Source organism: Chiloscyllium punctatum, chromosome 41 (assembly GCF_047496795.1).
Source record: "Chiloscyllium punctatum isolate Juve2018m chromosome 41, sChiPun1.3, whole genome shotgun sequence".
NCBI lineage: Eukaryota > Metazoa > Chordata > Chondrichthyes > Orectolobiformes > Hemiscylliidae > Chiloscyllium > Chiloscyllium punctatum.
The window spans coordinates 25,532,843-25,558,182 of record NC_092779.1 but is presented as its reverse complement, the minus strand read 5'-3'; the positions used below and the strand labels follow the sequence as shown (position 1 = coordinate 25,558,182).

At 45.8% G+C, this 25,340-nt stretch overlaps 1 pseudogene; it reads left to right on the top strand.

The window, feature by feature from the left end:
• The first annotated feature begins 16,025 nt into the window (after positions 1-16,025).
• LOC140465123 (elongation factor 1-beta-like) lies at positions 16,026-16,705 on the top strand (annotated as a pseudogene).
• The last annotated feature ends 8,635 nt before the right edge of the window (positions 16,706-25,340 follow it).

The window sequence follows — 25,340 nt, the reverse complement described above, 5'->3', positions numbered from 1 at the left end:
GCAAGACTTATGACATGATCCCATGTGGCAAACTGGTTTTAAAAACAAAGTATGTGGGATCCAGGTGATACAAAATAGTCTTAGTGGCAAGAAACAAAGCATAATCATGTAAGGATATTTGTGAGACTGGAGCTCTGTTTCCGATGGAGTTCTCAAGGCTCAGTGCTACAACTCCAACTTTCAATGGTATGAGTTAATAAGTACCTTGCATCAGTGTTACTGTGGAGGACATGTAAGATACAGAATGTGGGGAAATAGAAGGTGGCATCTTGAAAAATGTCCATATTTCAGTGGAGGAGGTGCTGGATGTCTTAAAATGCATAAAGATGATAAATCCCAGGAACTGATTAGGTGTATCCTAGACCTCTCTGGGAAGCTAGGGAAGTGATTGCTGGGCCCCTTGCTGAAATATTTGTGTCATTGATAGTCACAGGTGAGGTGCTGGAAAATGGTGGTTGGCTAACGTGGTGCCACTATTTAAGAAAGGTGGTAAGGAAAAGCCAGGGAACTATAGACTGGTGAACATGACATCGGTAGTGGGCAAGTTGTTGGAGGGAATTCTCAGGGACAGGATTTACACATTTTGGAAAGGCAAGGACTGATTAGGGATAGTCAACATGGCTGCGTGTGTGGGAAATCATGTCACACGAACTTGATTGAGTTTTTTGAAGAAGTAACAAAGAGGATTGATGAGGGCAGAGCAGTGGATAAGATCCAAATGGAATTCAGCAAGGCGTTCAACAAGGTTCCTCATGGTAGACTGGTTAGCAAAGTTAGATCACCTGGAATACAAGGAGAGCTAGCCATTTGGTTACAGAAATGACTCGAAGTTAGAAGACAGAGGGTGATGGTGGAGGGTTACTTTTCAGACTGGAGGTCTGTGACCAGTGGAGTGCCACAAGGATCAGTGCTGGGCCCACTGCTTTTCATCATTTATATAAATGATTTGAATGTAAACATAGGAGACACAGTTAGTAAGTTTGGTGTTGCAAGTAGGACTTATACACAGTAAGGTCCTGGGGAGTGTTGGTGAACAAAGAGACCTTGGAGTGCAGGTTTATATTTCCTTGAAAGTGGAGTCTTAAGTAGATAGGATAGTGAAGGAGGCATTTAGTATGCTTTACTTTATTGGTCAGAGCATTGAGTATAGGAGTTGGGAGGTCATGTTGCGGCTGTACAGGACATTGGTTAGGCCGCTTTTGGAATATTGTGTGCAAACCTGGCCTCCCTCCTATAGGAAGGATGTTGTGAAACTGGAAAGGATTGAGAAAAGATTTACAAGAATTGAAGGTTGAGCTAAAGGGAGAGGCTGAATAGGCTGGGGCTATTTTCCCTGGAGTGTCAGAGGTTGAGGGGTGACCACACAGAGGTTTATAAAATCGTGAGGGGCATGGATAGGGTAAAAAGACAAGATCTTTTCCCTGGGGTGGGGAGAGTCCAGAACTAAAGGGAATAAGTTTAGGGTGAGAGGGGAAAAATATAAAAGGTACCTAAGGGGCAACTTTTTCACGCAGAGGGTGATGCATGTATAGAATGAGCTGCCAGAGGAAGTGATGGAGGCTGGTACCATTACAACATTTAACAGGCATCTGGATGGGTATATGAATAGGAAGGGTTTAGAAGGATTTGGGCCAAGTGCTGGCAAATGGGACTAGATTAATTTAGGATATCTTGTCAGCATGGATGAGTTGGACTGAAGGGTCTGTTTCCATGCTGTACATCTCTATGACTGTAACTTGGACATGCATGTAGGGGGCAGAATCAAGAAGTTTACAGGTGACCAAAAAAACTGGCTGTATTACTGACAGTGAAAAAGGTAGGTATAGACCGTAGGAACATAGCAATGGACTGCAGAATTGGTCAAAGAAGAGTAAAATGAAATTCAATCTGGAGAACTGTGAAGTGAGTAATTTAGGAGATCAAACAAGGCAATGGAATAGACAGTTAATAGGAAAACATCTACATATCCCTGAACATAGCAGGTCAGATTCATGAGGTGGATAAGAAGGCATATGGAATATTTTCCTTTTATTAGCTAAGGTATGGGATATAAGAGCAGGGAATTTATGCTGGAATTTATGCTGCGTAAATCATTAGTTAGTTCACAACTGAGTACAGTGTCCAGTTCTAATCATTCATTCCAGAAAGGATGTAACTTAACCAAAACTTTACAAGTTTGTTGCCAGAGTTGGAAAAATGCAGTTATGAGAAAAAAAAGTTATATAAACTGGTGTTATTCTCCCTGGAATAGAGTAGGCTAAGGGGAGATTTGATTGAAATGTGAATAGTTATGAGGGACCTGGTTAGAGCTTGTTAACTTAGTGGAGACTTCCTTTATAGTAATTAGAAGAAAAATAAGAGCGGAGATAAGGAATTCCTTTTTAACCAAGCGTGGTAGGGGTCTGGAACTCACTGCCTGAACAGGTCATAGTGGCAGAAACCTTGAACTTATTTAAAAGATGTCAGGATAAGCACCTCTGTGTAATAACCTGCAGGGCTATGGACCAAAAGCTGGAAAGTGGGAATAGGCTGAATGGGCCAACTGGTCTCTTTCTCTGCCTCCAACTTTCTACAATTCTGTAAATCTGCTTCCATCACCTTCTGCAGGTAGTGCATTCCAGATCATCATTGAAATAACTGCACAAAGGCCAGTATCCTGTCACCAAATCATCCATGATTTACACCGAAAAGTACATGACACTAACCCAGCTAGCTCAGAGCCAGGTCCTAGAGTGAGCAGAATCCCTAACACTCCTGGTTATACCTGTCAGCCTGTTCTCCCTAAATGGTCTAGAGTAACAGCCCCAATCAGGGAAATGATATTCTCAGAGATCTACCTGGCTGACATTGTTATTAGCACAGCCATCATGTTTGTGCTTCAAATGCACATCTGTGCTTTTAAAAACAAATGCTCATTTTACCTTTTGTTCTTTTGTCCACATTATATTGTTTCTTAAAGAATAGCTTTTAAAATCTGTTAAAATATAAACCAGTGGTTCTGAAGCTTGGAGAATATTTTAAAATGTGGCAATGAAAGTGTTAAAGCTATCATTCCATATCAAGCTGTCATCAAAGGGAAACTTGAGGATTCAGAAAAGTGAAAATATTTGGATATGACTGTGAGTGCATTTGTTTAATCTTTGCCCTCTGATCTGTTCTGTTCTTGCATGTATTACCCATCAGTTCAACATATTCAGATCCTTGATCTCTCCATTGGATGGGTTACCCATCAGATTCAGACTTGCAATGGTGATCCCCTCCATGTGGATTAGGAAGGCTCTGAAAAAACGATCGAACAAGCAACTGTACACCAATCAATAATGCATCCTGAGTAATTTGCAGATGACTGCTACTTTTTGAATTTTACTTTTAATTTTTGTTGACCAGAATTATCAAACACAATGTTTTTGAGGATCAGAGAGAGTAAAGCAATTACTTGTTTTGTCTCCACTGTTAATTAACTTCAGTTGGCACTCATTTGTTGCAGTATCTTAATCTTTTACAGTTTTAATATCTTGGGATTATGAAGATCTTAGTGTCGCTTGAAAACTGTTTATATTTCACTTAAATTTAGTTCCCATTCAATTAAGTATACTGGAGTCTTGTACCGATTTTGCAGGGAAATTTGGCTGTCTGGATACAGTGTTGGCTGGCCCATAGAAGATAGAGAGTGGAGTAAATGTAAAATATTCAGCCTGGACCTCAGTGACCAGTGGTGTTCCACAGAGGTCGGTTCTAGGACCTCTGCTCTTAGTGATTTTTATAAATGACTTGATGAGGAAGTGGAAGGGTGTGTTAGTAAATTTGCTGATGATATGAAGGTTGGTGGAGTGGTGGGTAGTGTTAAGGGTGATTGTAGGTTGCAATGAGACATTGACAGGCCCCAGATCTGGGCTGATAAGTGGCAGATGGAGTTCAACCTGGAAAAGTGTGAAATGATTCATTTTGGGAGGTCCAGTTTGAATACAGAATACAGAGTTAAAGGCAGGATTCTTGGCAGTGTGGAGGAACAGAGGAATCTTGGGGTCCATGTCCACCCAAGTTGATAGATTATGTAAAGAAGGCATATGGTGTGTTTCACTAGCAGGGAGATTGAGTTTAAGAGCTGTGAGGTTATGCTGCAGCTCTGTAGAGCCCTAGTGAGACCACACTCGGAATATTGTGTTCAGTTCTGGTCGCCTCATTATAAGAAAGATGTGGAAGCTTTATAGAGGGTGCAGAGGCGATTTACCAGGATGCTGCCTGGACTGGAGGGCATGTCTTATGAAGAAAGATTGAGGGAGCTAGGACCTTTATTACTGGAGCAAAGAAGGATGAGAGGTGACTTAATAGAGATATACAAGATGATGAGAAGCATAGATAGAGTGGATAGCCAGAGATTCTCCCAGGGTGATAATGGCTATCACAAGGGGTCATAATTTTAAAGTGATTGGAGGAAGGTTTAGGGGAGATGGCAGAGGAAGGTTCTTTACACACAGAGTGGTGGGTGCTTGGAATGTTTTACCAGCTGTGGTAGTAGGTCAGATACATTAGGGACATTTAAGCGATTCTTGGATAGGCACATGGAAGATAGTACAATGAAGGGTATGTAGGTTAGTTTGATTTTAGAGTAGGATAAAAGGTCGGCCACAACATCGAGGACCAAAGGGCTGCTGTACTGTTCTGCGTTCTGTGTTCTATATTCTATATCAGTACTTACTGTGTGTGATCTTGGATTGAGAGCTTTGAGATACGTCAATTTGTGGGGAAGAAAACTAAACATTTGTTTCACACCTCTTGTGTAAATTTGACTAGAATGATTACAGTGCTGAACTGTAGTACTGTTACTTTTCACCAATATGAAACCAAGATCATTCTGTATCAATGCAAACTGTGTAGTGTAACTGTGACTGTTCAAATACTGCTGGCTCATATGCTTTTATGCACATTCACAGAAGATGAAGTTCTAAAATTAGGAAATATACACGAAAGCCCAGAAAAGTAGCAAATTGTGACCCAATCCAAAAATAGCTGATCACTAAATGAAATAACCCTAGATTTTAAATGCATAGTTACGTGGAAAATGCACTGAGGCATGTGTTTTTTTGGCACTTAATAGTCTGATAGACCATTGCATCACTTGTATTACAGCTGAGTGTGGCAAAACAAAAGCTATCTTCCTTCCCCTTAGTTCACTCCAACACTCCTCTTTATCCCAACTCTGTTCCATTCCTTCACTCTCACCCCAAATCAAGGGACAGATGAGGCGTCTTCTCTTGTTTTTTTTTCCCATTCACCATCATTGTTTCCTTCAGTGTGCAGCAGTATTCAACCCATCATCTCATGAGCTGGGAGTGGTGTTGTGGGAGAGGGTGAACCAAAGCTATGAATAGAGCAAAGCCATGACAACTGAGCTATAATGAATGGCTCATGGGGCCTTTGAAATGATAGCTTTTGAAATGAGTCTGCAAGTGTGGACAGTGGTTGTGAGATGGTCAAAGTGAACAGTAAGTATAGTGACTGTAACATTGTGTTATGATCTCAGTTGAAGATGATACTGGATAAGTCAGATCTTAGAGTGAAGAAATCTAGCTTGATGGACCATAAGTCTTATTTTGCTGTTTGGTTACTATTGTGGTCAGTCACTGAACATATTTACACAAAGCTGTCAATCTTCTTTTCACAAAAATGCACAGATTTATTACACAAAACATATATATATGATAGTTTAGAAAGATCTTAACATAAACAAAAAAAAAATTCAGCCCTTTTCCCACCAACATTGCTTATAGTCACTGACTGCATCATTCTTTTCTTAACTCATCAATTTCTTACTTTGCTGAGAAGGCTGCAAGAAATCCCTCTTGTGCCTTTCTATACATTCACCAGTCATAATTCTCTCTATTCTCTTTCCTTGACTTCCCTACTTCACTGACTTTTCATAACTGGACTCTAAAAGTACAGTAAAGTGGTAAAATAGTTTTAAGGTTCTTTGTAGCTTTGAACGCCTGAACTCCCACAAACTAAACTGTCCTTCTGATGATCTGAAAATATTCTTCTCAGCTGAGACCTGATTGTGGCCCCTGTTCTGTCTTCCTCTATGTCGTAAAAGTTCAGCTTTGTAAACATTTAGTCAGTTAACTTCCCAGATAGTTTATCTAGTCATTTTTCTTATGTCACAATCTAAGTTGCCTCACAGAACTGAAAACTAAAACCAAGTTTCCCTCCACTCCAAAGCCAAGTTCCCAAATAGTGACAATATATCACAAACCTACATTGCAAGATTGAATGCTAAAGTTTCATGACATTGAAGAAATATGTAGAAAGAGCTTTTAGGAAAAACTCAGACTGATTGTGCTTTTCCTGTGGCAAATACCTGAGGACACCTTGTCTGATGGAAGAATTAATCTCAGATGGATGTTAGACCCAGGACACAGAGTCATAGAGATGTACAGCATGGAAACAGACCCTTCGGTCCAACCCGTCCATGCCGACCAGACATCCCAATTCAATCTAGGCCCACATGCCAGCACCTGGCCCACATCCTTCCAAACCCCTTCCATTCACATACCCATCCAAATGCCCCTAAATGTTGCAACTGAACCAGCCCCCACCACTTCCTCTGGCAGGTTAAAAACAAGGACTGCAGATGCTGGAAACCAGAGTCTAGATTAGAGTGATGCTGGAAAAGCACAGCAAGTCAGGCAGCAGCCGAAGAGCAGGAAAATTGACGTTTCAGGCAAAAGCCCTTCATCAGGAATAGAGGCCACCTCTATTCCGGATGAAGGGCTTTTGCCCGAAACGTCGATTTTCCTGCTCCTTGGATGCTGCTTGACCTGCTGTGCTTTTCCAGCACCACTCTAATCTAGACCCCACTTCCTCTGGCAGCGCACCCCACACACGCACCACCCTCCGCATGAGAACGTTACCCCCTAGGTCTCCTCCACATCTTTCCCCTCTCACCCTAAACCTATGCCCTCTAGTTCTGGACTCCGCGACCCCAAGGAAAAGACTTTGTCTATTTACCCTATCCATGCCCCTCATAATTCTGTAAACCTCTATAAGGTCATCCTCAGCCTCCGACACTCCAGGGAAAACAGCCACAGCCTGTTCAGCCTCTCCCTATAGCTCAAATCCTCCAACCCTGGCAACATCCTTGTAAATCTTTTCTGAACCCTTTCAAGTTTCACAACATCTTTCCGATAGGAAGGAGACCAGAATTGCACACAATATTCCAACAGTGTGGCCTAACCAATGTCCTGTACAGCCACAACATGATCTATCAACTCCTGTACTCAGTACTCTGACCAATAAAGGAAAGCATACCAAATGCCTTCTTCACAATCCTATCTACCTACGACTCCACTTTCCACTACACCTCCAATTTTATTGTCATCTGCAAACTTGCTAACTGTACTTCTTATGCTCACATCCAAATCATTTATGTAAATGACAAAAAGGAAAGGACCCAGCACTGATCCTTGTGGCACTCCACTGGTCACAGGCCTCCAGTCTGAAAATCAACCACCCATTACCACCCTCTGTCTTCTACCTTTGAGCCAGTTCTGTATACAAATGGTTACTTCTCCCTGTATTCCATGAGATCTAACCTTACTAATCAGTCTCCCATGGGGAACTTTGTTGAAGCCTTACTGAAGTCCATATAGATCACATCTACTGCTCTGCCCTCATCAATCCTCTTTGTTATCTCTTCAAAAAACTCAATCAAGTTTGTGAGACATGATGTCCCATGCACAAAGTCATGTTGACTATCCCTAATCAGTCCTTGCCTTTCAAAATACATGTACATCCTGTCCCTCAGGATTCCCTCCAACAACTTGCCCACCACTGATATCAGGCTCACTGGTCTATAGTTCCCTGGCTTGTTTTTACCTGCTGTCTTAAACAGTGGCACCACGTTAGGTCTTCCAGCACCTCACCTGTGGCTATCGATGATACAAATGTCTCAGCAAGAGATCCAGCAATCACTTCTCTAGCTTCCCACAGAGTTCTGGGTACACATATTTTATGAAACTATCAATGACCCTGTCTAGGCAGAAATCCTGGAAGTCTGCTCCACCATTAAATCATGGCTGATAAGTTTCTCAATGCCATTCTCCTGCTTTCTCATCATAACACTTGATCCCCTTGACAATCAAGAATCTATCTATCTCTATCTTAACTATACTCAATAACCTGGCCTCCACAGCCCTCTGTGGCAGTGAATTCCACAGATTTGCCACTCTCTGGCTGAAGAAGGTTCTCCTTATCTCTGTTCTAAAAGGGTCTTTCCTTTACTCTAAGGCTGTGCCCTTGGGTCCTAGCCTCTCCTCCAAATGGAAGCAACTTCCCAACATCCACTCTGTCCAGGCCATTCAGTATTCTGTAAGTTTCAATTAGATCCCACCACATCCTTCTAAACTCCACTGAGTATAGACGCAGAATCCTTAAAAGTTCCTCATATGTTAAGCTATGGAACCATTCTTGTGAACCTCCTCTGAACCTGCTCCGGAGCCAGTACATCCTAAGATATGGGGCCCAAAACTGCACAAAAATTATTGGACTATGAATTCATCTTTTGCAGATTTTCTATTGCATGTTTTGTGTTAGCACCCAAGAAGAACACTGTATACATACAGTGAACCAAAATAATTAAACTACATTGTTAACCAACTGTTTTGGGCATGTAATGACACACCTTTGGGATAGCTGGGACTTGAACCATGCCCTTCTGATCCAGAGGTAGGGACATTAGCACTGTGCCACAAAGCTCTTAGACAGGGATCGAAATTAATTTCACACTTAAACCAATAAATTTGGTGAAGGAAGCATGGTTTCAGTTGATGCTGGTTCTGCTGTCTCTAACTTCTGGGCTCAATAACTACCCCAAGTCACTTCCATATAACTGTATCTTTTAAGATATCTTTGGTTTATCGAACAACGCCCTCAGACTTTGGAACTGAATTAAGTCTTACACTTATGAGTCTCTGTTGTTTTTTTGTGCTGCTCCAACACCTCTTTCTAAGTAAAGAGAGCTGACATTCTCTTTATTCTCCAATGATTAGTTTTGTTCCCGGCTGGGATTTTCTGTTGCCTTGTTATTCAGTTATCTCTCATTGAAAAGAATATAGGGATATTTAGCTGAATTGGTTTAGATGTGATGCTTTTCAAACATTCTTTTATTTCCAAGCCACTGCATGATGGTCATAGAATCTCTATAGTACAGAAATAGACTATTTAGCCCATTGAGTCTGCACAGACCCTTTGAAGAATATCCCACCCAGACCCCCATGCTCTATCCCTACTGCCCTGTATTTCTCATGGCTAAATCACCTATCTTCCACACCCCTGAACACTATGGGGCAATTTAGCGTGGCTAACCTGCACATCTTTGGACTGTGGAAGGAAACCTTCAAATTCCACACAGACAGTCACCCAATACTGGAATTGAACCCACATCCCTGGCAGTATGAGTTAGTAATGCTGACCACTGTGTTACCATGCTGCCCTATTCATGATTCCTCATTCAAGTACTGAAGTGTCTCATTTGCTTTTTTGTTGACTTTTTCCTGATGGATTGCCAGCACATAAAAGCCCATGTTTAAGAGTCAGTATCAGAGGGATGGGGATAATCATTATGAAAGGCAGCATAAACATGTTGAGCTATAATTTGTTTCTAGAGTGAGACCTTAGAGTGAAGCAGGAAAATCATTTGAACCGTAAACTCTCAGAACATCCAACATAAACTGGATCCCTTTTTTGTCACTCACCAATATCACATACCATGACACCGTGTCTAGTTTGTTGTGTTTATCTTTTCTTTTTTTTACCCCCACATTACCGCCTAACTGCGGTATATTTACCCAGCACCCATGTGGTGTGTGTGCAGGTGTGAGACACAGTGAAAGACAAAAAGTGCACGAATCTTTATTCAATTTCCACCACCAGGAAGAAGGGAAACACCCGAGTGGCCAGTGACAAGCAGTGCCCTTCACATCAAAGGGCAATGCTGTGTGATCAAACAGTGAAGGGGAGGGCAGGGATCAAATCAAAATAGAGTTGGAGGGGGAAATAATGCACTCCACTCCCTGCGGCACCCACCTCTCCCTGAACAACTCCAGAGTGTCGGTGGACACAGTGTGCTCCTTATACTGGATTAGTGGTGCTGGAAGAGCACAGCAGTTCAGGCAGCATCCAACGAGCAGTGTGCTCCTTTTCCAGAGACATCTGGGCTCTATCGTAACCAGTTTGTTGTGTTTACAGTGTGTGCATATTTAAATTAGATGGACTGAAAATTGGTATTGCCCTCTTCATTTAAGTAGTATTGATGTATAGGTTAGTGTGACCCTCACTGCTGGCTGTTTGTGAACATGATGCGAGCTAAGAGGATTGGAGACAAGCAAGTTGTTCTAGCCAGTGACCAGCTCTTAAAAGCAATCTATTGGGACTCTTATGGCACATTGTTCACATCCTTACCACTGAACCACAAGGTGTGAGTTCAAGTCCCACCTGTTCCAAAAGTGTATTATAGCATCTCTGAGAAGTTAATTAGGAAAATATCTGAAAGCAGCCTGTGCCTCTTAAAGGAATGCTGACTTATTTGTTGAAGGTTGTATATGACTCACATTGATAACAGTCAGAGATTTCAGGTGAAAGGCAATTTATTTTAATGCCATCGAGACATCCAAAAGGATTGGGAACTGGTGGCAAGGGAAATAAATGCTCACCAAACACCTTAACGCCGTATCTTCACCATGGACATCCAGACCCTGTACACCTCCATCCCCCATCACGAAGGCCTTAAAGCCCTCCGCTTCTTCCTTTCCCGCTGACCCAATCAGTACCCTTCCACTGACACCCTCCTTCGACTGACTGAACTGGTCCTCACTCTGAACAACTTCTCTTTCCAATCCTCCCACTTCCTCCAAACCAAAGGAGTAGCCATGGGCACCCGCATGGGCCCCAGCTATGCCTGCCTCTTCGTTGGATATGTGGAACAGTCCATCTTCCGCAGCTACACTGGCACCACCTTTTCCTCCGCTACATCGATGACTGTATCGGCTCTACCTCGTGCTCCCACGAGGAGGTTGAACAGTTCATCCACTTTACTAACACCTTCCACCCCGACTTCAAATTTACCTGGTACGTCTCAGGCTCCTTCCTTCCCTTCCTAGACCTCTCCATTTCTATCTCGGGCGAATGACTCAACACGAACATTTACTATAAACCGTCCGACTCCCACAGCTCCCCTCCTCCCACCCTGCCCCCTGTAAAAACGCCATCCCATATTCCCAATTCCTTCGCCTCCGCCTCATCTTCTCCCAAGAGGACCAATTCCAATACCGAACAACCCAGATGGCCTCCTTCTTCAAAGACCGCAATTTCCCCTCAGATGTGATTGACGATGCTCTCCACTGCATCTCCTCCATTTCCCGCTTCTCCACCCTTGAACCCCGCCCCTCCAATCGCCACCAGGACCGAACTCCACTGGTCCTCACCTACCACCCCACCAACCTCTAGATACATCGCCATTTCCGCCACCTCCAAACAGACCCCACCACCAAGAATATATTTCCCTCTCCTCCCCATCAGCGTTCCGGAAAGACCACTCCCTCTGCGACTCCGTCGTCAGGTCCACACACCCCACCAACCCAACCTCCACTCCCGGCACCTTCCCCTGCAACCGCAAGAAATGCAAAACTTGCGCCCACACCTCCCTCCTCACTTCCCTCCAAGGCCCCAAGGGATCCTTCCATATCCGTCACAAATTCACCTGCACCTCCACACACATCATTTACTGCATCCGCTGCACCCGACATGGCCTCCTCTACATTGGGGAGACAGGCTGCCTACTTGTGGAACCTTTCAGAGAACACCTCTGGGACACCCCCACCAACCAACCCAACCGCCCCGTGACTGAGCACTTTAACTCCCCCTCCCACTCTGCCAAGGACATGCAGGTCCTTGGCCTCCTCCATCGCCAAACCATGGCAACACGACGCCTGGAGGAAGAGCGCCTCATCTGCCGCCTAGGAACCTTCCAATCACAAGGGATGAATGCAGATTTCTCCAGCTTCCTCATTTCCCCTCCCCCCACCTTGTCTCAGTCCCAACCTTTGGACTCAGCACCGCCTTCTTGACCTGCAATCTTCTTCCTGACCTCTCCGGCCCCACCCCCTCTCCGGCCTATCACCCTCACCTTAAACTCCTTCCACCTATCGCATTCCCAACGCCCCTCCCCCAAGTCCCTCCTCCCTACCTTTTATCTTAGCCTGCTTGGCACACCTTCCTCATTCCTGAAGAAGGGCTTATGCCCGAAATGTCGATTCTCCTGCTCCTTGGATGCTGCCTGACCTGCTGCGCTTTTCCAGCAACACATTTTTCAGCTCTGATCTCCAGCATCTGCAGTCCTCACTTTCTTCCAAATAAATGCTTACACCTACTTCCCATTACCTCCTGGTATTCAGCGGTGGTGACCCCACCATTGAAATAAAATGCCACAGAATTATGGCGCTCTCTTATATTTGACAAATGGCTCTAAGATTCTCTAATACTGTGGGATGATGCTTTAGGATATTAGGGGTGATCTGACTTGGATCCTGAGATCATTCCCTGTAGCCAGTCTGTCTGCAAGAAATAAAAATATGGAACTGGTTTCAATTCATGCATAGGTAGGTGATTATTTGGTCCTAACAGCAGCAGCTTTTATTTAGTCCATCAATAGTTAGCAGACCTGTTGGTGCAATTTTATGACAATTTCAGCACTGATCTATTGAGATCATAAGTCATTCACAAAATCAGTATCTGCATTTAGCATTGTTTATGGAGCTTCATTACCTTTTGCATTGATTGAGATGAATTCAGTTGAAAAGGAAAACGTAAAAAATGTTCAATGTTTCACTTTTCCCATTCTGGACATTGCTCCCCCTCACATGCCACTGATTTGTCACTCCAGCGTACACTTGTAGCTAGTGACTACTCTATGTTGTGTAATGTAATATAGTGACAGGTGCAACAAATAGATCAGGTGGGACATGAGCAAAGCAGGAAAACTGAATCGCCATAAAATTAATTATTTAAACTTATTATGCTGCATGTTTTAAAACATGTCTCCTATATTTTAATATTTTCGGAGTCTGTCTCGGCCTGCATGGAATATGTAGCAGTGATTAACTGTTACATGCAATAGCATAGGCACTCTGTAATAACTGAACCTTTATTTAAGCCAAAGATTCATTCTACTCTTGTACATCCTGCATTACCTATGTACTGTACAGCAGGATTGTACCATGGCGTTTGCAGTTCAGTAAGTTGGCTGTAACTTTCCATGTACAGTGTGTACTCACCAAAAGGTGCATTTAGGGGAACAGTTGTGAAAAATGACTTGCATAGGATATGCACTTACTTACAATGTGCAGATGGTTTGAGACCAAATCCAGTGTGAAGTGTGTCTTCTGTCAGTGAATCATTTACTTTGTGTTATGTTCAGTAGAAAAGACCTGACCAAAAAAATATGTATAAGTAAAAACTGCCGATGTTGGAATTATGAAATAAAAACAGTAAAAGCTGTAAATACTCAGCAAGTCAGGCTGCAACTGCTGAGAGTAAATGAGTAATAATTCACCTCAATGACATTTCATCAGAACAGAGCAGACTTGTTTATGAATTTTTGGAAGGAGGTAGATGTTGGCTCTTCAGGGTTGGAGCACTATAAGGTTGCAGGCCAGGGAGAAAACGTCCAGAAAACTGGCAATCTTGGATACAAACGCTTCCGGTTTAGTTGTGGGGTTATCCAGTGGGACGGCAGAGAATGTTTCAGAGGATTAGTATTTGCTAGGTAGAGGTTAAAATAACCACACTGAATCATAAACTCAGTGAACCTTTAATCATGGCAAGTGCAGCTAGTAGTTTCTTATTTCTTGTGAATGCTTACTGCATTGGGGTACAGTGCCATTTTCCTTATGTGTTATTGATTGCCAGTCTTGGGAAAATGTTATTAGTGGGATTTATGCAACTTATTTCTCCTTCCTGTAACTATCACCAAAGGTCAAAATTTATCACAGCTCAAATGCGGAGTAGTTTGATGGTGCAATTGTGGTTTGAAACTGTTTTGCGACAATTTTTTATATTGTGACATATCTTGGAGGAAACAATTCAGGATCTGGCTGAAAAATAATAGTGTATGTACCTGTAAAGCAGACAGGATTTTGTGATCTCCCTGGTGATGAGTTGTATTATGCAGCATTGAATTGGCAAGGATCCACCCTGGTCTCACCTCAGTTAAGTGCAGCGATGGAAGAACTGTGGATGGCTTTCCTGCCTGGCTGCCAATTGGAGCCCCTTAAATGGATAATTCATACCCCTTAAGGTCCTCGTCACACAGTCTTTGGTATTAGCTAATTGTGGACAAGAAGTCAACATTCAAGGAGCATGACTGGTGAACCCTTGCAGATTTGCATGTGGATTTTAGGAATGGACGTGGTGGTGGTGCCTGAATGAGGGATGAAAAATGTGTTGCTGGAAAAGCGCAGCAGGTCAGGCAGCATCCAAGGAGCAGGATCTCCTGCTCCTTGGATGCTGCCTGACCTGCTCAGCTTTTCCAGCAATACATTTTTCAGCTCTGATCTCCAGCATCTGCAGTCCTCACTTTCTCCTGCCTGAATGAGGGACCCAACCTCAAAAAGGTGTTGCCCCCTGATACCCTTACTGCTTCCCTTCTCCTCCCATGACCCTTCCTCTGACCCTCTTCCTGCCATCACGTCACAGACTGTCCTTGAACAGAGGCCTCAGGAGATTTTCATATTGACAGCCACCTCTTCTCTGCTTGGGCTGCTGAGTGCAGAAAAGCTACTGACCTCTGATTGTTCCAAAAGCTCTCAGCACATGTTACCTCCCCCACCCAGCAGCATCCTTCTACCTGGGTGATGGCTGGCTGCTGGCCTTTCAGTTAGTGGTGCAAGCTGCAGTGGGTACTTGCCAGTGGTACAGGAGAGCTGACCCGGCACCACAAAGACGAGTGGTGAGCACTACGGCATTGTACACTTTGTGATTAGCCTGTGCTACAAGGCTTTGGTTGCTCCACACTCAGTCTGCCAAACATACTGTTTGCTTTCAAAAGCGTATTGTCCACCTCCTTCTCTACGGTAGCATTAAACAAAATGGCGGGTGTTTAAGTAGTTAAATTGCTGCACAACATTCACCTCAATTCCCAGTACTTGGTGATCTATATTCCTCTTGGAGTGCAGGCTGATGAGGGACATCAGTTTTCTTTAAATTTATGTCTGAAGAGTAGAGCTGTACAGGGGGCAAAAAAACATGTTATTAGACCTTGCAGGTCCGACTGATTGTGGGGCAGGAGAGTGCAGTCATCAGGGAAAAGAAGTTCACCCAAAAGATTTTCCTGTGTTTTTGAGTAAGCCCGAAGAAGCCTCCAATTGAAAACAACTCCATCAGTCTGAAAATATCTGTAAAGTGGTTATGGCCAGCGCACATGATATACTTTTTGCTATCATGCAATAAACCACACCTTGCTGTTGAAACAATGCTGGATCTTGTTCAGAATCGTAAGTGATCTCAGTGTGAACCAAACAGACTCTTAGAAACGTAGATAGCAGCTATGGAAGGGAGTTGCTGCTCAGGCATCAACTGGGGTTTCAGATTCCTGATGAAGGGCTTTTTCCCGAAATGTCGATTTTCCTGCTTCTCGGATGCTGCCTGCCCTGCTGAGCTTTTCCAGCACCACTCTAATCTTGACTCTGATCTCCAGCATCTGCAGTCCTCACTTTCGCCTGGGTTTTCAGAGCTGCAGGATAATCAGACTCAGGAATGCATTGGATGGTGGGGTGTGGACTGGCTGATACTGGGACAGCTAACTAATAGAACATAGGTAATGGACACTGCGCATGCGACAGAGACGTGTCACTGGAGACCAGGAGCTGCCGGGTCTACCCGCCCACCCTCTCTCACACAGAAAGAGCTAGGCCGCCTGCTCCTCACCGCCTTCCCAACCCCACCCCTTTCTCACACACACATTCTTAACCAGCCACATGGGATTCAGCAACCTCAAATCCCCCTCCGGTCTCAAGGTGTTGAACGACTACCTAGTGAACCAGAGCTAGATCGAGGGGTATGCTCCATCTCAAGCTGACATAGCTGTCTTTGAAGCTCTTGATGCTCCACCATCAGCTGACTTCTACCTGCACTTTGTTGGTACAATCATATCCTATCCAATGAAAGCACCAAGGCTTGCCTTCCAGCAACCCCTCAGTAAATATGGTCCACAAAATTTAGCAGATACAACATCAGCAAAAGCTGTGGATGATGATGACAACAATGACATTGACCTCTTTGAGCCTGTTAGCTTCTGCACTTCCCTCATCATCATTGGAAACAAAGAAGAACGTCTAGCTCAATACGAAACTAAGAAGTCCAAAAAGCCAGCACTTATTGCAAAATTATCTATTTTGTTGGATGTAAAGCCATGGGATGGTGAAACTGACATGGTCAAATTGGAAGAGTGTGTACGCTCAGTGACAATGGATGGCTTACTTTGGGGTGCCTCCAAACTGGTTCCTGTGGGCTATAGCATCAAAAAGCTATAGATCCAATGCCTAGTTGAAGATGACAAGTTGGGAACAGATATGCTGGAAGAAGCTATTGTTGCATTTGAAGATTATGTACAATCTGTTGATGTTGCAGCCTTCAATAAAGTATAGAATGACAACAAATGAACACCTAATAAAAATTGACGTGTCCAGAAAGAGAAATAGAATGTGGGTCATTGTCCAGCCATTTGTAGCGTCATGACAATCATACCTGGCTCCAAAATGCACAGGTTATTTGAGGTGGCCCAAGGTGGTTTCTTCTTCACTGAAGACATCATGTCAGACTGTGAATATTAACTCTGTTTTTTCTCTCCTAAGGTTCTGCCACACCTGCTGAGCTACTTCAGCACTTTCTATTTTTATTTCATTCAGACAGAAGCAGATTGATTCAGCAAGAAGAGGCCCTTAATAGCAGAGGTGCTGTTATTGGCAGTCAGGACAGTCAGGGCTGGTGGAGAGTTCCTGAATTGTTTAATCAGCAAAGTGCTGAAAGCTGTGAAGGCAGAGGAAGAAGATATCTTACAAAGTTGTTGAATCATGCAGCTAAAGAATCCATGTTAATCAGTGTTAAAAGTATTTAAGTTTGTTTTAAAGGTCTTGGGAAGAGGTTTTAACTGAAGAAAATAACATCAAGTGAATGCAAAAATATACTGAAAAGAAACCAACTACGCTTCTGTTATCTGAGTAAGGACAACTAGCATAGAGAGAACTGGGATTCTTCCTTGAAATGTAAGTGTCTGTAGCATTTTTGCTCAGGTAGAAAGGTTGAATCTTTCTTTATGGTATTTGTGGCGAGCTTGTTTCAATTTGTTCTTCTATAATGTCATTTTTATTTCTTTTGTGTAATAAACTTTTTTTTGTTGTTAAAAGGACATAGGCAGCCTCTTTTTAATGACTGACCTCCATGACAAACAAAAGCAAAAATAAAACCTATGGTCTCCCAGGTCTCACTCTAACATGTGACGTGTCCAGAATTTCGACTAGGAGTAAAGAGCAGGCTCGATAGGTCCCGGGTCCACTGATGCCTCTACCTCTTGTTTCTCAAAAATGGCCTTTGTTTTATTTCATCTCGGGGATATTTGCTCACTCTGTTAGCATTTGCCAAGTTAGTGCCTACTTGTCTGCCTTGGCATCCATGCCTTGCCTGCCTTGGCATGCCAGATGGTGCATTGATGCTTCATCCAGACCCAAAGACTGTCTGTATTGTAACTTCGCTACAGGTATGTAGGCTGCTTGACCTACTTTTCAATCAGAATGGGCCTTGATGTATGGCAAACACTGTGCATTTATTCAAGCAGACGGCCATGTTGAAATCTGGGTGGGGTCTAGTCCTGAGTCCAGCAAGGGGTCTTGGGAGTGCCAGCCAGAGGGACGTGCAGGGGCTTGGCTGCACTCGGTTGTCAGCTCAGGCCATTCACTCTCCGCTGACTTGTCTGACTGCAGTCCGGAGTGTGAGCCATGGTACGACCAGTCAGGAAATCCCAAGACAGAGGTTGGAGTTGGCTCAGTTAGGTCGAGGGAATGCTCATCAGAGTTGGCCAGAGCTCTGGGACGATCAAAGTCCTGGCCAAGGAGGGTCCAAACACAAACTCTAGAGTATCTGGAGATACTGCTACCAAAATGGCCAGGGGAGTCACAGCTGAAAGAGAGGGGAAGGTGAAGCATTGGCATGGGAACAGGGCCACGACGAGAGCAATCCCTGGGTATATTGATGGCATGAAGAACAGAATTGGAGGTTTACACTTTGGGAGGAATCATTATTGGCACTGATCCCTCCCATCACCCCCACAGGGAGAGTGCAAGAGACAGTATGGGCATCATTAAAGTGTTATGTCTGGGTTCAGGGGACAAGATGAGCAAAGGAGTTGCAGTTCAATGTGGTGGATCTTCACATTGCGGGGAGATGGGTGGAAATGGGCTGCCATGTGAGGTATAAGGGACGTGGAAATTGTGGGGGTACCTGGCAAACAGGAGGGGGACCCATACTAATATTGTGGCCACAAGGAGCTATATTTCCTGCCATGTCTTGCTGTTTTCTGAATGTGCAGTGCAACAGAGGAGGGGCTGGGTGGAATCAGTATCACTTTGATGGATGAAAGCTCAGGATCCATGCCTCTGAACTTGAGGACATCAAAGGAACAAATACATGAAGCATGGACTTCTAAACTCCAGCTATGTTTCATTTGCAAACATTACTTTGCATGTCTGCAGTGCATGAGGAGTTAATGCACTTATGTGACAACTATTGATCAAAAGTAGATTGCACCATGTCACTGCTAAACTGACATTGTCATCTCCATGATGCTGGAGTTAGCAGCAATAACTTGAAAGGAGATGAATGCTGCTCAAAAGCACCCCGTGACTTGTGGAATATCCAAGGGTGCTGTGGGCCGATCATGAACCATGGAAGTATGGCAATGCTATACAATGGACAAGGGAAGTATGGCAGAAGACTCAGGTGAATTCAAAGGAAGGTGGAATGGTTGAAATGGGCCTGGGATGAGAATGTGACCACACTGCAGGCACATCCTTTTGGAGCTAATGCGCTGGTCACTCACGCAGAGTGGCACCTTTTACCAAGTTGTGCACATGCTGCTTGGGGTGGTACAGGCGATTGCACTGCCTGAAAGTGCAGGTTCTCAACTTGGAGCAGGAAGGTGTGCTCTTCATTGTAATCAGACAGAGTGTGCCTTACCATCTGGGTGTCATCCACATACCTCACAGTCGGAACAGGGTTGAAGATGTTGTGATTGGAGCTTGGGAAATCAGGAACAGTTGGCTGAGGCCACCGATGAGGCCACTGAGCTGGAGGAGGCTCTCATTGTGGATGACAGAGCTCAGCTACATTGGTCTCTCCCAGACAAGACCTGATTAACACTCGGTTCCAGTAGATGTGAGCTGGGTCCAGCAGAACATTGTGGGCCATCAAGATCATTTGGTTAACAGTGTGGGGGAAACTGCAGCCTCTGTTCATTTCCACTGTGTTCCCTTTTGCCAGCTGGCAATGAAAGCTCATGTTGGACTGGTCCAATTGCTTGCCTGTATGCGACGTTTCCTTACTGAGCAGTGACAAGATGTTGGTGTCTAGTGGGCATTGGGGAAAGAGTAGCAAGCACTCTGAGAGGGTCTTCAAATGAGATGTGTCTAAGATCGGGTGAAGTGTATGGCCTGGTGATAAAACAGCAACGAGGCTGAGAGAATGGGGTTGCATGTCAACCCATGCCGACTCTGTGCTGTTAACAACGTGGCTTTGCAGTTGCCTTGCCGCTAAGCTGCTGGTGAGAGGCAACACTGGATTACCAAGGCTTGAAAGATGGCATGGGCACAAGAGATGCCAGTCTTTTGGCAGCTGTCTGTTGAGAGAGAGGTTGTTGTGGAACGCTGTGTGATAAGAGGATAGAATCACATCGAGATGACATAGGGGTAGGGTACATAGGATATTTGGCTAATGAGGCATTTTTGATTAGAAATGGGAGGAAATCTCACTGAGGCCTTGGTGAAGGAATCCCTCCAAAAAGCTCAACACAACTCAAACTCAGCCAAATCACAGTAAGATTCAGCACTTCATCTTTGCTTTAACTTTTGTTGAGTTTTTATATGTTTTTGTTGTCTGTAAGGATTTGTGTCATGATTTACTAAATGTATTGATAGTTCTACATCAATTTGTCAATTACATGTGAAGAATTCACTTTATTTATTCTTGGGATGTGAGTATTACTAGCATTTGTTGCCCAGGCTATGATGGACTGCCTATTTGAATTGCTGCAATCTACGTGTGGTTCAGGCGCTTCTTAATTCATATTCTTTTTGTGGTAAAATTTCTACTCGAGTTCTGGCTACAAACCAGAGTGCTCATGTGGTCCAGACAGGACCCTGATGAAGATCTTCAAGAATGGGCTGGAAACCAATTCCCCCTGCTTTTTCTGTAGCTCATTTTGTGATTGGAGACTTGAATACATCCTTCACCCCAAGCACAAAGAAAGTTGATTTCTTGTAGTTACTACCTCACATAAGAGCAGAGTATTTCCTTAAGATGGTTTTAGCATTTTTGTGGAGGTTATAAGTGGATTGGTTAAGTGATGCAGGCCATAGAGACTTACCATGACTATTGGAGGGCACTCTCTCTCTTTCACCACCACCATTACCCACCTCCTATTTCCTGCTCATCACCAGCCACCTCCCCCATCTTAATGTCCCAACTGATTCTTACCTTCAATTGCTCAATTGGTATGAGCTAATCTATAAAATAATGGACTACTTTTGGCTGTTACACTGTTTGTGGATGACCTGGATGCACCAGCAAGTTGGAGGCGGAGTAGCGGTGCAGTGTACAGACTCCTTAACCCAGGAGGCCATAGCTCGTCAACTCCATCTAGTTTTGCTTTTTTTTATCTTTCTCTGCTTTTAAAGTTTCCAGTTACTTTAGTTATTCACAAGATTTATCTTAGCTTCTCTTAATGGCTTTGACGGAACACTTTCCCAATGCGGTGACATTGTCCCAGTGCAGCGATCTCATCACAGTCTGGCAGTCCTGTCCCAGTGTGGTGGTGTAGTCCCAGTGTGACGGTGTTGTTCCAGTGCAGCAGTGTAGTCCCAGTGCGGCAGTGTAGTCCCAGTGCGGCGGTGTAGTCCCAGTGTGACGGTGTTGTTCCAGTGCAGCAGTGTAGTCCCAGTGCGGCGGTGTAGTCCCAGTGTGACGGTGTAGTCCCAGTGTGGCAGTGTTATCCCAGTGCAGTGGTGTAGTCCCAGTGTGATGGTGTAGTCTGAGTGTGGCAGTGTTATCCCAGTGTGATGGTGTAGTCCCAGAGTGACGGAGTATTCCCAGTGTGAAGGTGTAGTCCCAGTGTGGTGGTGTAGTCCCAGAGTGACGGTGTAGTCCCAGTATGGTGGTGTAGTCCCAGTGCGGCGGTGTAGTCCTAGAGTGACGGTGTAGTCCCCGTGTGAGGGTGTAGTCCCAGTGTGGCAGTGTAGTCCCAGAGTGATGGTGTAGTCCCAGAGTGAAGGTTTAGTCCCAGTGCGGCAGTGTTGTCCTAGTGTGGCAGTGTAGTCCCAGAGTGACGGTGTTCTCCCAGTGTGGCGGTGTAGTCCCAGTGGAAAGGTGTCATCTCAGAGTGACGGTGTAGTCCCAGTGTGACGGTGTAGTCCCAGTGTGACGGTGTAGTCCGAGTGTGGCAATGTTGTCCCAATGTGATGGTGTAGTCCCAGTGTGACGGTGTAGTCCCAGAGTGACGGAGTAGTCCCAGAGTGACTGTGTTGTCCCAGTGTGACAGTGTAGACCCAGAGTGATAGTGTAGTCCCAGTGCGGTGGTGTTGTTTCAGTGTGACGTAGTAGTCCCAATGTGACGGTGTAGTCCCAGTACGGTGGTATAGTTTCAGTGCAGTGGTATAGACCCAGGGTTATGGCGTAGTCCCAGTGTGGTGGTGTAGTCCCAGTGTGATGGTGTAGTCCCAGTGCGGCGGTGTAGTCCCAGAGTGACGGTGTAGTCCCAGTGCGGAGGTGTAGTCCCAGAGTGACTGTGTTGTCCCAGTGTGATGGTGTAGTCCCAGAGTGACGGTGTAGTCCTAGTGCGGCGGTGTTGTTTCAGTGCAGTGGTGTAGTCCCAGTGTGATGGCGTAGTCCCAGTACGGTGGTATAGTCTCAGTGCAGCGGTGTAGTCCCAGGGTTATGGCGTAGTCCCAGTGTGACGGTGTAGTCCCAGCACGGTGGTATAGTCTCAGTGCAGCGGTGTAGTCCCAGGGTTATGGCGTAATCCCCCTGTGTCGGTGTAGTCCCAGTACGGTGGTATAGTTTCAGTGCAGTGGTATAGACCCAGGGTTATGGCGTAGTCCCAGTGCAGCGGTGTAGTCCCAGTGCGGCAGTGTAGTCCCAAAGTGACGGTGTAGTCTGAGTGTGACGGTGTACTCCCAGTGTGACGGTGTAGTCCCAGTGCAGCGGTGTAGTCCCAGTGTGGCGGTGTAGTCTCAGAGTGATGGTGTAGTCCTAGTGTGACAGTGTAGTCTCAGAGTGACGGTGTTGTCCCAGTGTGGCGGTGTAGTCCCAGTGTGGCAGTGTAGTCCCAGAGGGACAGTGTAGTCCCAGTGTGACAGTGTATGACCAGTGCGGCGGTGTAGTCCCAGTGTGGTGGTGTAGTCCCAGAGGGACAGTGTAGTCCCAGTGTGACAGTGTATGACCAGTGCGGCGGTGTAGTCCCAGTATGGCGGTGTAGTCTCAGAGTGACGGTGTAGTCCCAGTGCGGCAGTGTTCTTTAAGTATAGCGGTGAATTCCCTGTGTGAAGGTGTAGTCTCAGAGTGACGGTGTTGTCCTAGTGTGGCGGTGTAGTCCCAGTGTGGCGGTGTAGTCCCAGTGCGGCAGTGTTGTTTCAGTGCATCGGTGTAATCCCAGTGTGAAGGTGTAATCTCAAAGTGACAGTGTTGTCCTAGTGCGGCGGTGTAGTCCCAGTGCGACGGTGTAGTCCCAGAGTGGCGGTGTAGTCCAAGAGTGACGGCGTTGTCCCAGAGTGATGGTGTAGTCCCAGTGTGACGGTGTAGTCCCAGTGTGGCAGTGTTGTCCCAGTGTGGTGGTGTAGTCCCAGAGTGACAGTGTAGTCTCAGTGTGAGGGTGTAGTCCCAGAGTGATGGTGTAGTCCCAGAGTGAAGGTTTAGTCCCAGTGCGGCAGTGTTGTCCCAGTGTGGCAGTGTAGTCCCAGAGTGACGGTGTTCTCCCAGTGTGGCGGTGTAGTCTCAGTGGAAAGGTGTCGTCTCAGAGTGACTGTGTTGTCCCAGTGTGACGGTGTAGTCCCTGTGTGATGGTGTAGTCCGAGTGTGGCAGTGTTGTCCCAATGTGATGGTGTAGTCCCAGTGTGACGGTGTAGTCCCAGAGTGACGGTGTAGTCCCAGAGTGACTGTGTTGTCCCAGTGTGACATTGTAGTCCCAGTGCGGTGGTGTTGTTTCAGTGTGACGGTGTAGTCCCAGTGTGGCGGTGTAGTTTCAGAGTGACTGTGTTGTCCTAGTGTGACGGTGTAGTCTCAGAGTGACGGTGTAGTCCCAGTGCGGCAGTGTTCTTTCAGTGTGGCGGTGAATTCCCTGTGTGAAGGTGTAGTCTCAGAGTGACGGTGTTGTCACAGTGTGGCGGTGTTGTCCCAGTGTGGCGGTGTAGTCCCAGAAGGACGGTGTAGTCCCAGTGTGACAGTGTATTCCCAGTGCGGTGGTGTAGTCCCAGTGTGGCGGTGTAGTCTCAGAGTGACGGTGTAGTCCCAGTGTGGCAGTGTTCTTTCAGTGTGGTGGTGAATTCCCTGTGTGAAGGTGTAGTCTCAGAATGACGGTGTTGTCCTAGTGTGGTGGTGTAGTCCCAGTGTGGCGGTGTAGTCCCAATGTGGCGGTGTAGTCCGAAAGTGACGGTGTAGTCCCAGTGTGGTGGTGTAGTCCCAGTGTGGCGGTGTAGTCCCAATGTGGCGGTGTAGTCCCAATGTGGCGGTGTAGTCCCAAAGTGACAGTGTAGTCCCAAAGTGACGGTGTAGTCCCAGTGCGATGATGTAGTTCCAGTGAGATGGTGTAGTCCAAGTGCGGCGGTGTAGACCCTGTGTGATTGTGTAGTTCCAGTGTGATGGTGTAGTCCCAGTGCAGCGGTGTAGTCCCAGTGTGGCGGTGTAGTCCAAGTGTGACGGTGTAGTCCCAGTGCAGCGCTGTAGTCCCAGTGTGGTGGTGTAGTCCCAGTGTGATGGCGTAGTGCCAGTGTGACGGTGTTGTCCCAAAGTGACGATGGAGTCCCAGTGCGGCGGTGTACGCCAGTTTGGCGGTGTAGTCCCAGTGCGATGGTGTAGTCCTAAAGTGACGGTGTAGTCCCAATGTGACGGTGTAGTCCCAGTGCAGCGGTGTAGTCCCAGTGCGACGGTGTAGTCCCAATGTGCCAGTGTAGTCCCAGTGCGGTTGTGTAGTCCCAGTGCGGCAGTGTTCTTTCAGTGTGGCGGTGAATTCCCTGTGTGAAGGTGTAGTCTCAGAGTGACGGTGTTGTCACAGTGTGGCGGTGTTGTCCCAGTGTGGCGGTGTAGTCCCAGAAGGACGGTGTAGTCCCAGTGTGACAGTGTATTCCCAGTGCGGTGGTGTAGTCCCAGTGTGGCGGTGTAGTCTCAGAGTGACGGTGTAGTCCCAGTGTGGCAGTGTTCTTTCAGTGTGGTGGTGAATTCCCTGTGTGAAGGTGTAGTCTCAGAATGACGGTGTTGTCCCAGTGTGGCGGTGTAGTCCCAGTGCGGCAGTTTTGTTTTAGTGCAGCGGTGTAGTCCCAGTGTGAAGGTGTAGTCTCAGAGTGACAGTGTTGTCCCGGTGTGGCGGTATAGTCCGAAAGTGACGGTGTAGTCCCAGTGTGGTGGTGTAGTCCCAGTGTGGCGGTGTAGTCCCAAAGTGACGGTGTAGTCCCAAAGTGACGGTGTAGTCCCAAAGTGACGGTGTAGTCCCAGTGCGATGATGTAGTTCCAGTGAGATGGTGTAGTCCCAGTGCGGCGGTGTAGTCCCTGTGTGATTGTGTAGTTCCAGTGTGATGGTGTAGTCCCAGTGTGGCGGTGTAGTCCAAGTGTGACGGTGTAGTCCCAGTGCAGCGCTGTAGTCCCAGTGTGGTGGTGTAGTCCCAGTCTGATGGCGTAGTCCCAGTGTGATGGCGTAGTCCCAGTGTGACGGTGTTGTCCCAAAGTGACGATGTAGTCCCAGTGCGGTGGTGTACGCCCAGTTTGGCGATGTAGTCCCAGTGCGACGGTGTAGTCCCAATGTGACGGTGTAGTCCCAA